This window comes from Engraulis encrasicolus, chromosome 18 (assembly GCF_034702125.1).
Source record: "Engraulis encrasicolus isolate BLACKSEA-1 chromosome 18, IST_EnEncr_1.0, whole genome shotgun sequence".
NCBI classification, from domain to species: domain Eukaryota; kingdom Metazoa; phylum Chordata; class Actinopteri; order Clupeiformes; family Engraulidae; genus Engraulis; species Engraulis encrasicolus.
Genome location: NC_085874.1, coordinates 7057430 through 7069665, shown reverse-complemented (window position 1 = coordinate 7069665; position 12236 = coordinate 7057430).

Below are 12236 nucleotides of genomic sequence, written 5' to 3'. Positions count from 1 at the left end.
AAAACAAAACAAAAAGACACAAGACGTGATAATGTTTTTTTTTATTATTCATACACAATGCTATAAATAGCCTATTCATTTTACTGAAGTGCACGTGGAAGTGCTATTTGACATTACTGATGAGTTAACACCACAACCTTTCGGTTGCGCTTCTGTTTTGGTTGCACCAACCGCTGATTTTCAACGCGCAGCACATGGTGAACTCTGATTCTATTGAATAATTTAACTATGTACTCTAGTGATTTCCTGCACTTGTCCCTTTGACAGACTACTTCCCTGCAATCACTGATAGCCTTCATGCCACGGTGAAATAGTCTCTGTCCAAGGCCATCACTGTGAATGAGGCAGGCGATGTTTTGGAGGAAGTTGGACTCTAGAGCGACCATGACGTCCACCAGCTCTGTACGTGGCACTTTCAGGCCCTTCACGCCCAACTGAAGGTCCGCATATTGCTTGCCTTTCAGGAAAGAGTACCTGTCGTCAGAGGGTACGTGTGTTGCGAGAAGTTTGCAGTCCTTGCAGGGGCCTTCAGGACCAGTAACTTTTAACAACTTATTCACGATGTAGCCAGCTATGTAGACAAGCACATTGCCAGCATGGTCGAAGGCATGAGGAGTCGCCAGTGAATCCAAGACAGGTTCGGGTAGCCCGCAATCCCACTTCTTGTCAGAATCACCGGCCTATAAAAAAAAGACAAGACAAGAAATCTTAGAAAGTGAAGTGGAATTGTCTTACACAACTCCCAAATATCTTATGAAAGTGTTGCTGTAACAGTCAGAATGCCCGAATCATTGTAATGTGCAATAGTAGAAATTGATGCATGACAGAATGTTGATCTTAATGTAGTTCTGTGCTTGTTCTAGGTCAGTGTCACTGTGTTGTGTGTGTGTGAAATCAATTGAAATCTTCATGCATGTCAGAATGAAAACCCTATACTATTTCTGCTCATCTTCTAGACCTGTTCTTGGAGATGGCTGGTCCCCGGTGAGCTGTCCTCCAAAGACGTGGTAGTGCACAGTTGGTCCCTGCTGACTTCTCTGCCTGACTTACTCAAGAGGTGCTCTCTGTCCCTGACCTGAGTGCAGTCCGCCTCATCATCTTTGTGAAGGATATAAGGTAATTGAAGGGAAATTAGTATATTACTTCACATTATTTGGGTTAAACACTGTACATCTTGTTACATCACTTACGAAGTCTTGGTGTCAGACATGTACCACCAGTGTTCAGCTATTGACAGAAGAGATCTGTGAACAATGTAGGTATGCTTGCTAGTGTGTTTGACTGAAAGAATGACGAACGGGCATATGCCTACAGCAAAACACATTACATATTACTCAAGACACTCACTGGCCACTCTGATGCAGTAGTTGTGATCGATAAAGATGGCATCGTCTGGCCTCACAGCGTCAAAGGGCTACAAAACAGTAACAATACAAAAAAGATGATGACATTAACAAAGGAACACACTGGAAATTGCACTGAAACACATGGAATAAATCTATTCAGTTGTAAGTAGGTTTAAAACAGATGTGTGTGAGAATGAACTTTTTATTCCAGCTCTTGTTCTGCTCTTTATCTAGACCTGTTCCTGTAGATAGCATGTTAGACAGTCTTCCAAATATCTTATGAAAGTGTTGCTGTAACAGTCAGAATGCCCGAATCATTGTAATGTGCAATAGTAGAAATTGATGCATGACAGAATGTTGATCTTAATGTAGTTCTGTGCTTGTTCTAGGTCAGTGTCACTGTGTTGTGTGTGTGTGAAATCAATTGAAATCTTCATGCATGTCAGAATGAAAACCCTATACTATTTCTGCTCATCTTCTAGACCTGTTCTTGGAGATGGCTGGTCCCCGGTGAGCTGTCCTCCAAAGACGTGGTAGTGCACAGTTGGTCCCTGCTGACTTCTCTGCCTGACTTACTCAAGAGGTGCTCTCTGTCCCTGACCTGAGTGCAGTCCGCCTCATCATCTTTGTGAAGGATATAAGGTAATTGAAGGGAAATTAGTATATTACTTCACATTATTTGGGTTAAACACTGTACATCTTGTTACATCACTTACGAAGTCTTGGTGTCAGACATGTACCACCAGTGTTCAGCTATTGACAGAAGAGGTGTGTGAACAATGTAGGTATGCTTGCTAGTGTGTTTGACTGAAAGAATGATGAATGGGCATATGTCTACAGCAAAACACATTACATATTACTCAAGACACTCACTTGCCACTCTGAAGCAGTAGTTTTGATCCATAGATATGGCATCGTCGGGCCTCACAGCGTCAAAGGGCTACAAAACAGTAACAATACAAGAAAAGATGACATTAACAATGGTACACACTGGAAATTGTACTGAAACACAGAATAAATCTATTCAGTTGTAAGTAGGTAAACACCTCAATCACTGGTTTATGCAATGCAGTAGTTTAAAACAGATGTGTGAGAATGAAAGTGTTATTGCCGTTCTGTTCTGCTCTTTTTCTAGACCTGTTCTTTGAGATATCTGGTCCCAGATGGTGTTCCTGACTCTGACAGCTGCTCTGTCCCCCTGACTTCAGCACAGCCAACTGCGTCATCTTTGTCAAGGATACAAGACAATATGTTCATTGTTCATGGTTGAAAGTATTGGGACACATTTTACATCACAGTTCAACTTTAAAAGATGTTGACATGTATTTTGACATGAGCCATGTTTGAGGTTTTTTTTTTTTTTTTTTAGATATGCATGCCAGCGTTTGGAGCTTAGGAATTGCACATGATCAACAGTTACTCACGACCGCCATCGCAGAGTCCGACGTAATCATGTTCGGACACGATCCTCTGCACAGTAGGTGCAACCTGGCGGCTCCCAAAAGAATTGAACTTAAGAAGGAACGTGTCCATGTCGAGCTCACAATTAGCCTTGTCTGAAATGCTGAACAACAGTCCTGTTGCCACAGCTCTGTATTCTGATCGGAACTCCACACAGTCAGGGTTATATCTATTGCCACCACGGGCTGAAAAACAAACAAAATACTGTTTTTAAAGGAAGCAACAACTGCATTGATTTACAGTGAGTAAATGTGTATTGCATTTTGTGCCAGCAACATGTGTGTTACATAGAAAACTAATAACTTGATTAATAGGTGTGCGACAAACCTCTGATGCTTGAGTATACGTTCTCAAGGCAATCTTGGTTTAGACGGTTTGTCAGCAGGTAAGACACTCCTTGGCGTTTGCGAAGCTCTGCCCACAGCATCTTCAAGCATGTGATATTGTGCTCCCACCCCTCAACACATGGGATCTTCTTCAGACCCTTGCCATCGGACAGCGTGAGACGCGGAAGCCAGTCCATGCAGCTGTCCAGGAATGCAAAGTGGGAGGATCCATCTCTGACGGCACATTTCAACTTTGTGGAGTCTTTCAGCTCTTTGGAATTGAAGCAATCGAATAGAGAGTTGAAATTCTCACACAATCGTGCAGCTGCCTGATAACTCTCCCATTGCTGGCCTGTAAGGCCCTTGATCCCAGCAAGAACTGTTATGCCCACGGCAACAGAGTGACTTAAAACCTGCGTGGCTAACCTTACACGCATGCAGGCGAATGGGGGCAGATGAACATGTTTCTTTGTCAGGCGAGGGCACATCCTAATGTCTTGCGCACTGTCGTACGCATACAGTGCCTCCATAACGTCCCAAGTGATGTTGGCACCGTCCAAAGAAAAGCCGTGTTTACGCCAGTTGTTCCGGATGTTTTTTATCAGATGAGGTGGATCCCAAAGGCAAAACACCGGAACACCATCAACCTGGAAGAATGGCTGCTCCTTGGAAACTCCAAGACGACTCAGCATGGCACGGTTACCAGCACCCTGGTCGCAGACAAAGGCAACACACTCTAATCCTGCTTCTCTCAGCTCACGGATTCCCTGAAGCAAGAGGGACTGCAGCCGAACATGGTGTATTGGCCCACTTGTAAGACAGTACCCAAAGACTTGCTTCCACTTCGTGAAGATCCCTCGGACCATAAAAACTGAAGCATGGTTGGCCACATAGTGGGTACGTTGACCTCCACCAAAGTCTTCAAAGCCCTCTACTCGGTCGGAACCTTCAACATAGTGAAGTGCCTCTTTTAAAGACATCTCATCTGTGACTATGGCACAAATCTTGTCGATAGGCCTTGCATTCTCCATGGCCTTTCCCAATGTTGACAGCATGTTGGCGTTGAACCCAGGCTGGACGTCAACAGCCTTGATGACTCTTTTCAGAGTGCTCACAGAGGGCATAGTAAAAACTCGGGCAAGAAGCCGATAACATTTTGGACTGGCATGCCATAGTGACAAAAAGAAGGTCTTGTCTTCAGTGGTCCACCTGGAACGAGCTCTCTGGCTCAAGCGCAGCTGGGTGCTGACAAACGCAAAGGCTCTTGCTGGAAGCAGATGCTGAAGTTCTTGCAGCACAACCCGTTTCTTCCCTGCCTTGCTAGAAGCTTTTCTGATCCCCCGAATCTTGAACCGCAGTTTGTTGACCTGAGTTTTCAGAGTCTTGAGGTTCATGTGTAGGCGGTTCACATCCTCATCGTCTTCACAGGAAGGAGAGAGTGTGGAGTCTTCGAAGGTGGGGAGTGTGGAGTCTTCGGCGGTAGGAGAGTCGCCAGTCTGATCCCCAGTGGACTCCTCAGATGGAGGACAGAGAGCTGTCTTCCTTCGCTTAGTTGGTAACTCGTGGCGTTCCTTTGGGGGTTTACGCTTTCCCAGAGGTGGAGGTGGGTTTGGGGCATTGACAATTGTGGGCACAGCGTCAGATGTCAGCCCAAGACGTCTGTGAAATGATGACAGATAACAATTGGTATTGCACATGTCTTGTGTTATTTGACAAAAGTTTCTGTAAAAGGCAGTTGTTGTGTTAACATATCTAATAAAGTGTTACCACCAATAAATTCCTCCAAAAACGTTTTCTGTTTATCTCTTAACAGTCAATATAGTATATAATCTTTCCTGTGACTCATCAATGCGAGCTGCCGTTTCATATTTAAGCAATAAATTCTCCGTTTATTGTCTAAACGAGAACAGCATGTTGATTCCAGCGCTCTCTCTCTTTTCTCTCTCTCTCTCTCTCTCCCTTTCTCTCTCTCTCTCCCTCTCTCTCTTTCCTTCTTTCTCCCTATCTCTCTCTCTCTCTCTCTCTCTTTATCTCTCCCTCTCCCCCTCTCTCTCCTCTTTGTGTTGGCAGCGCTACCTGGATGAGGCAGAGAAGGACAAAGAGCGGTACATGCGGGAGCTGGAGAAGTATCAGAAGACGGAGGCCTACAAGCACTATACCAGGAAGGTGCAGGAGAAACAGAAGGGCAAGCGGCACAGGGGAGGTATGCAGAGAGAGAGAGAGACGTTATTAACCCCTCAGCGCAGACAGAGCCTACCTTACTGTCACCAAAATTGTAATTGACTATGTCTTTCTAAATCTGTTACTTAAAGGACAACTGCACTGTTTTCATTGAGCCCGTTTTCTGAGTCCTCCGCGATGTTTTAGAACCCCCCTCACCGTTTATTTCATGTTTCCTGCTGTCGTTATTTGGCTAAATTGGATTTTGCCTCAACCGGCTTTAGAATGGCCGTCTATGGGCATATCCAACTATGTTCCTGAATCCACCCTTAAAATTAGTTTTCAATATTGTGCAAATCACCAAGTATTTAGGGGTGTTCACAAGTATCCCACAACAATTTTCATAGCGCAATATGGTTTCTGTCATGTCTTATGTAACATTTTTTAAATATATATTTTTTCTTTAATTTATACCTTATCAAAAATGACAGAAGCCATGTTTCGCTATGATAATTCTTATGGAGTACCAGTGAACACCCCTGAACACTTGTTGACTTGCACAGTATTGAAAACAATTGTTTATATTAGGGTAGATTTAGGAACATAGTTGGATATGCCCATAGACGGCCATTCTAAAGCTGGTTGAGGCAAAATCAGTCAAAGCAGGAAACATGAAATAAACGGTGAGGGGGGTTCGAAAACATTGCAAAGGACTCAGAAAAGGGGCTCAATGTTGAAAATTGTCCTTTAAGGCTCTCTGCAGTGTCATCGCACTGTTGTTATGATGTAGTTGAGAATTTTCAGCAAATAGTGAATAGTCCCGCTAGCAACCCCATCTGTGAGGCTACTCCCCAAACAGTATGTGTTGTGTTGAGTGTTAAATCATACATACACATTGTATCGCCATCTAATTTGGCTATCATCAAAGTGGGCACTGCACACACGGTAGTTCTTATTCAACCGTTCAGGCGTAATCCTGCGTAGGGATGCATTGCGCAGATTCTGGACCCACTTCGCACACCTGAAACATTGAGTTCAAACACACAGAGGTCAAAGACAGACTTAATTCAACGTGCAAATTACTACTACACAATTAGGGTTGACACCATCTTGGGGAAAACAAATAAGGAACACCTCATTTGCATAGGGTGTGTGTCAAAACTTTGTATGTCAGTATTTTGTGTTTCTGTATGTCTTAGATGCAATTTCCTAGATTTTAACTACATTTCAGCCCATTCTGGGTGTTTACAACTAGCTAACTGACTAACAAACAGGACTTGATTTCCATATAAAATGCAGAGAAATCTCTGTTACTGTGGTATATGCCAATTCATGCATTTTCTGTAGTGAAGTTTAATCAATAAATAACATTAAGTAATCAACGAATTTAAATAGATCATTTAAATTTCTTTAGCCATTCTGGTTTTTGTCTGGTCTTTAAATCTGTATGGCAAATGGTCAATAGGCTATCTTCATGTTAACCTAAGTGATTATTGTGTGGATTTAATCAGTAGCAGTGTATTACAATCTACAAAAGCCCTCCATAATTTTAAGCATAGAGACCGGACCCCCTGTTTGAAGCGCAAGCTCATCTTCCATGGACCTCCTAAAGTTCTTTAAAAAAAAAAGCTTTCCATAGTTCTATGCGATACAAACACGACACACGACTCCTATTTGTATATACTAAGAGATACTGTCATACTGTCATTCCTGATGCACATAAGAGAATAAAAGGAAAGGTAATCGCCTATTGTGTTGCTCGGTGTGACACAAATCTAAGACAACAAAGTGAAGTTTCGTAGATGATGCGAGGCGGAAAATGGAGGGAAAGAACCTCATGATCACGCTCAAACCGGTTGCACAGATAATAGTATAGCCAAAATTTGATAATAATATGCGATGGCGAGTGATGTAGACGTGTCTGTATTTCAAGGCACGGGTGAAAACCATGTGTACATTTCAAGCATTGCTTGCAATACAATATAGCGTCTTTGGCATGGCAGTATAGTTTTAGCCACAGCTGTCTCGTCTGTCCCAAGACAAAAAGGACGATGCTGCACCATTGATGTAATTCTAGCAAAGAAACACAACTGTAGGCATAGTGTCCATTGCATTACACAAAAAATAATCCAGCAAAAATTCAACAACACTCAATACACGTAAACAAAACCCTCGATTTACACAACGGGCGGGCCTCTAGCCCGATTTACAGAGCTCCGCTAATCAGGTTGCTTCAACAATATAAATTCCAATAACTGCAAAGGTCGATAAACCATTGCATACAACAAAACAACATCCCATCGTAATTGCATTACGCTCTACATCCGAACTTGATCAAACACAACACAATAGACAACAAAAACACACACCGTATTCTGAGTTAGTAAGGTCCCGCTTTTTTTTGCCGCTTTTTTGTCACACAAAGCACTAGTTTGTTCACAATAGCTTTACTTTAGAGAAGTAAGATGACCAAGTGCCTATACCTATATGCTGTTTTATAATGGTCATATAAATGCACTCCATCCATCGGTGGGACATTTATGTATAAAATGTACTTTGCTGTACTCAACACTACGCAATAGCACTAGCAGGCCCACAGTAGTAGAGCGATGCAACCGGGAACTGTCGTCAGCAATTTAGTAAAATAAAGGAAAAGTACATTACCTTTGTGGGTCTTTTGGGAACCGATGGAAAGATAGATCGCCAGTTGAGTAGTAGTTCGTGCAGTTAATTGCAGAACACTGCATTCGTAAGGTTAAATCTTTCGATTTCTTCGGAGAAGGCATTGCGAGACTCTTCCATGCATAGGAAATGAATGGATGGCTGAAACAAGATGGCCGCTTTTTCACACCAATGCTAAATTGCGACACCTACAGACCGATTCCCATAAAACACGCTTATGAACTCTCTAGATAAACTCCACCCTCTATGACATAAATACGATGTTGCGTCCATATGCTAAACCCGGAAGCTTTTGGCGACTACAGAAACGGCGCCAGTATCTAACGGCATGTACGTGCGGAAGGTTGTACCCATGGCAACCAAAGGAAAGTATGTAGTTCGGAAGTTTTAATGATCAGAAAGGGGTTAGCAATATTGAATTATAATCGTCATGATTTAACATGTGAATACACCAACATGATGATACGATCCGTTCCACTAATGAGAAAGGGATGCGGGGACACGCTAATGTTCGTTGTTGCCGTGCAACTTATATTTTTGCCAAACCTGAATCTCTATGGCGTTTTGCAATGTAAAAAAATCGCCAGGGAACCGGTAGTCCAAACGCCGCATACAAGTTGACGTCAACGCTGAAGAACTCTATAAAACTGGCCTACCAGATGGCGGGAGTCAGGTGAGCAAGAAAAACAGGTCATTACTTTACATTGTTAAAATTGTTACAAAAACATTTGACCACCATTTCATTTCCTAGGTGTGTGGTCTATTATGGTATATTTGGGGATTATTATGTGCATGATGGAATCTCATGACCATTTTTTAAATTATTTTTTTAAAATCAGGCCTACGTTGAAAAATTGATTTAAAAAATCTGAGAGGAAATGGGTGTCGAAGTAATAATATAGGCCAATGAATGGATGCAACAGTGAACCAATTAAAATAGAACACGGTTTAAACCTAAATCAGTGATGTGCCTAAATGGGGGAAACATGAACGCTAGGCCTACTTCAATGTCCACAGAAACAGCTCTCCTACTATGACCACTCCACAATGCTGGTGATGCACGAAAGCTAAATGGGCAGTGTCCTGCTGTTTTTAGAGATAAGCTACAGCAGAAGATTTGCAGGATGTGCCAGTATTGACACAAAACATGGTTTCAGCATCCTGGAGTGTCGCCAATATCTAAACATAGCTATATTAAACTGTGATTCTGGTGACGGCTTTGATGTGAGTTTAGAGGGTAACACTTTACCTGACGCCGGTGTCATAGGAATGTCATTATAGTGTCATAACAGTGTCATGGCACAGTTATGCATGTGTCATAAACACTGTGTTCATGACATAAACATTTTATGACTGTTGGCCTTAAGTGACATTCGGTTGTCTTTACCGAATGTCACTTAAGGCCAACAGTCATAAAATGTTTATAACATGGACATAATGTTTAGGACTTATCTATGACTGTGTCATGACACTGTTATGACACTAATGACATGCATATGACACCGGCGTCAAGTGAAGTGTTACCGTTTAGAGTCGAATATGTCAAATGAGTGGCTCAGTTTTGTCAGTAATCAGGAGTTGAAAGTTCTACTTATCCTTTTCTCAGATAGGCACCCCACTTAGTTTGGACTCATTGTTATGAGAACATACAATTGTGTACCATAGCATAGCAGTGAATATGCAAATCAAATGTGTTAAGTGGGCTTGCCCCAGCAAGACTTTTGTTCCCCATAGAAAACAATGGTGGAATGCTCAGATGGAGACCAGAAGGTGAAAAAGCTTTTCAATCATAAAACATGAGCACCTTCACCTATAAACTTGGTTTAGAAACTTTGTTAGAGAGGTCCGGAAATCCTGAATATTACTGACTGGTGCAAGTTTCATATGCCAATTAGGTCTATTTATAGTTTTTGAATGACAGTAGTTTAAAAATCCCTATGGGATTTGCCCATTCACTTAGAAGTTTGTGTGTTAACAGGTTAGCGCATAGGTCTCAAGATATTTTTTGACTGAACTATTTAACCTAAAAAAATATTTGAACTTTTGTTAGAGAGGTCTGGAATCTGACTCTGACTGGTGCAAGTAATGTGCCAACTCTTTATAGTTTTTGAACAATAGCCGTTCAAAAAATAAGAGCTGGAATGACTTAGCAGTGTGCTTTACCTGCACAATACCAACTGTAATAGCCAGAACCAGAATACAAGCTTGTAGACTAACTGAAAAAAAAATATTACACACAGTCACAAAACATTTATAATAATCATATGTTATATTAAAAAATATATCTTTTTGAATTGTGTTTTGTGAAAATGGGTTCAAATAAATAACACGTGACTGTTAAGACAGGGTGTAGGGTTGTCTTAAATTTAAGAAGAAAACTAAGACAAATCTTAAGAAAATAGTCTTCAAGAATCTCAATATTCTTAACTTTTTTTCTTAGGTAAAATCTTAGGAAGAAAGTTAAGAAACAACTTAAGAAGTCTGTTTGTGAATATGGAATCTTCTTAACTTTTGACTTAAGACAAAAGTTAAGAGAAAAGTACCAGTTAAGAACTATTTTCTTCTTAAGATTCTTTGTGAATCCGGCCCCAGGACAGGTGTTGCCAATTAAGGGTTCCATTCTCAACTGCCACCTTTGAATAGGATTCTTGAACTCTGCTGTAGAACACTTTTAGCCAATGTCATATTGTTTTGCTGGAGAACTAATTACAGCCAGCTGCTTGGCTTAGTGGCTATGGTGCTGGTTTGAAGATTCAGGAGGTTGCAAGTTTTAATCCCACTTTGACCTAGATTGCTTTTCAGATTTTAGTACACAGTGTTCCTTAGTCAAGTTAAAATAGCTTATGTTATTTATTTTTTTTACTAAAACTGCTCAGCTCTGGCCCAAAAGGCAAGCCCACTTTTAGCATTTTCTGTAAGAATGCAATCTAGTTAATTATGGAGTTTGAAAAAGCTTGAAAAATTATGGAGTTTGAAAAAGCTTATTGGGCCTATAGCATTAACTTGCTGGGAAACGTCATTGTTTTCTCCGCAGAGGCAGGGTGACACTGAGGCCAGAGGCCGCAGCAAAGGACGGGAGGACAAAGAGTTACTTGCACCCATCCACATGGCCTGCCAAGATGAGTTGACACCTGTTGAGCCCTTTGTGCATACATAGCCTATGTTATTACCTTACTGTCAGCAAAATGTTGATGACTAAGTCTTAATCTGTTACTTAAAACCCCTTAGTGCAGAGCCTATGTTATAACCTGAAAGCCTATGAATAGGCCCGCCGGCGACCCCATTTTGGTAGTAATGGTAATGCAGTGTTGTTATGAATGATGTACAGTATATATGTGTCTTTTCAGCAGTGACTGAATGGGCGCCGCTGGGCCTATCTCTGCACAAAGAAACTACAGTGTGTATGTGCACATTGCTTAACAGCCACTTAGGACAAGGGTGTTGAAATCAGCAATAAATCAACATTTCTGAGTTGAGGTGACACCTAAGTAACCTAAGCAGATAGAATTAATTAGATTAACCAGGAATCTGCCTGTTGCGTGAATTGTATTAATTCATGTTTGCAGTGTCTTTCTTGCCGTGTCTTCTTCTATACCCAATCTCCATATTTAGGACAATCTGCTAAAATCGTATGCAAAACCAGTCGAGCCATCCCTACAGACCAATGATGAACATCACGGAATGGTGTGTCCTTCAGCAGCATGTGTCATAGAAGTGCAACATCTTCACTTTACTTCATTACAGCATCACAACAACACAACACAACACATCAACGCATTAGTAATACACAAGTCCCCATTGGTATGATATGAAATGGACCTATCATAGTACTAAATACAGTATGTGTGTCTCTCCTTTATGTCACATAACCTGTTTTTATGGAGACTGCATGCTATTCCGTCATAACGCTATTCAGACATCCCGTAGGGTTAGGGTTAGGGTCAGGGTTAGGGTAACTGCATGCACTCTACCTAAACTGATGAAAGCTGGGCCCTGCCATGGCCAACCGATGGGGCACTCGCCTGCCGTGCGGCTGACCCGGGTTCAGTTCCCGGCCCGGGTCCTTTGCCGACCCCTCACCGTCTCTCTCCCGATTTGCTTCCTGTCCACCTCTCACACTGTCCTATCAAATAAAGTCAAACAAGACAAAAAATCTTTAAACTGATGAAAGCTGTGCAACGTTGCACAAACCACAGACATGGTATATCTCGGTGGGAAACGGTATTCCGACAATAGACATCAAGATCGGAATAGAGGCATG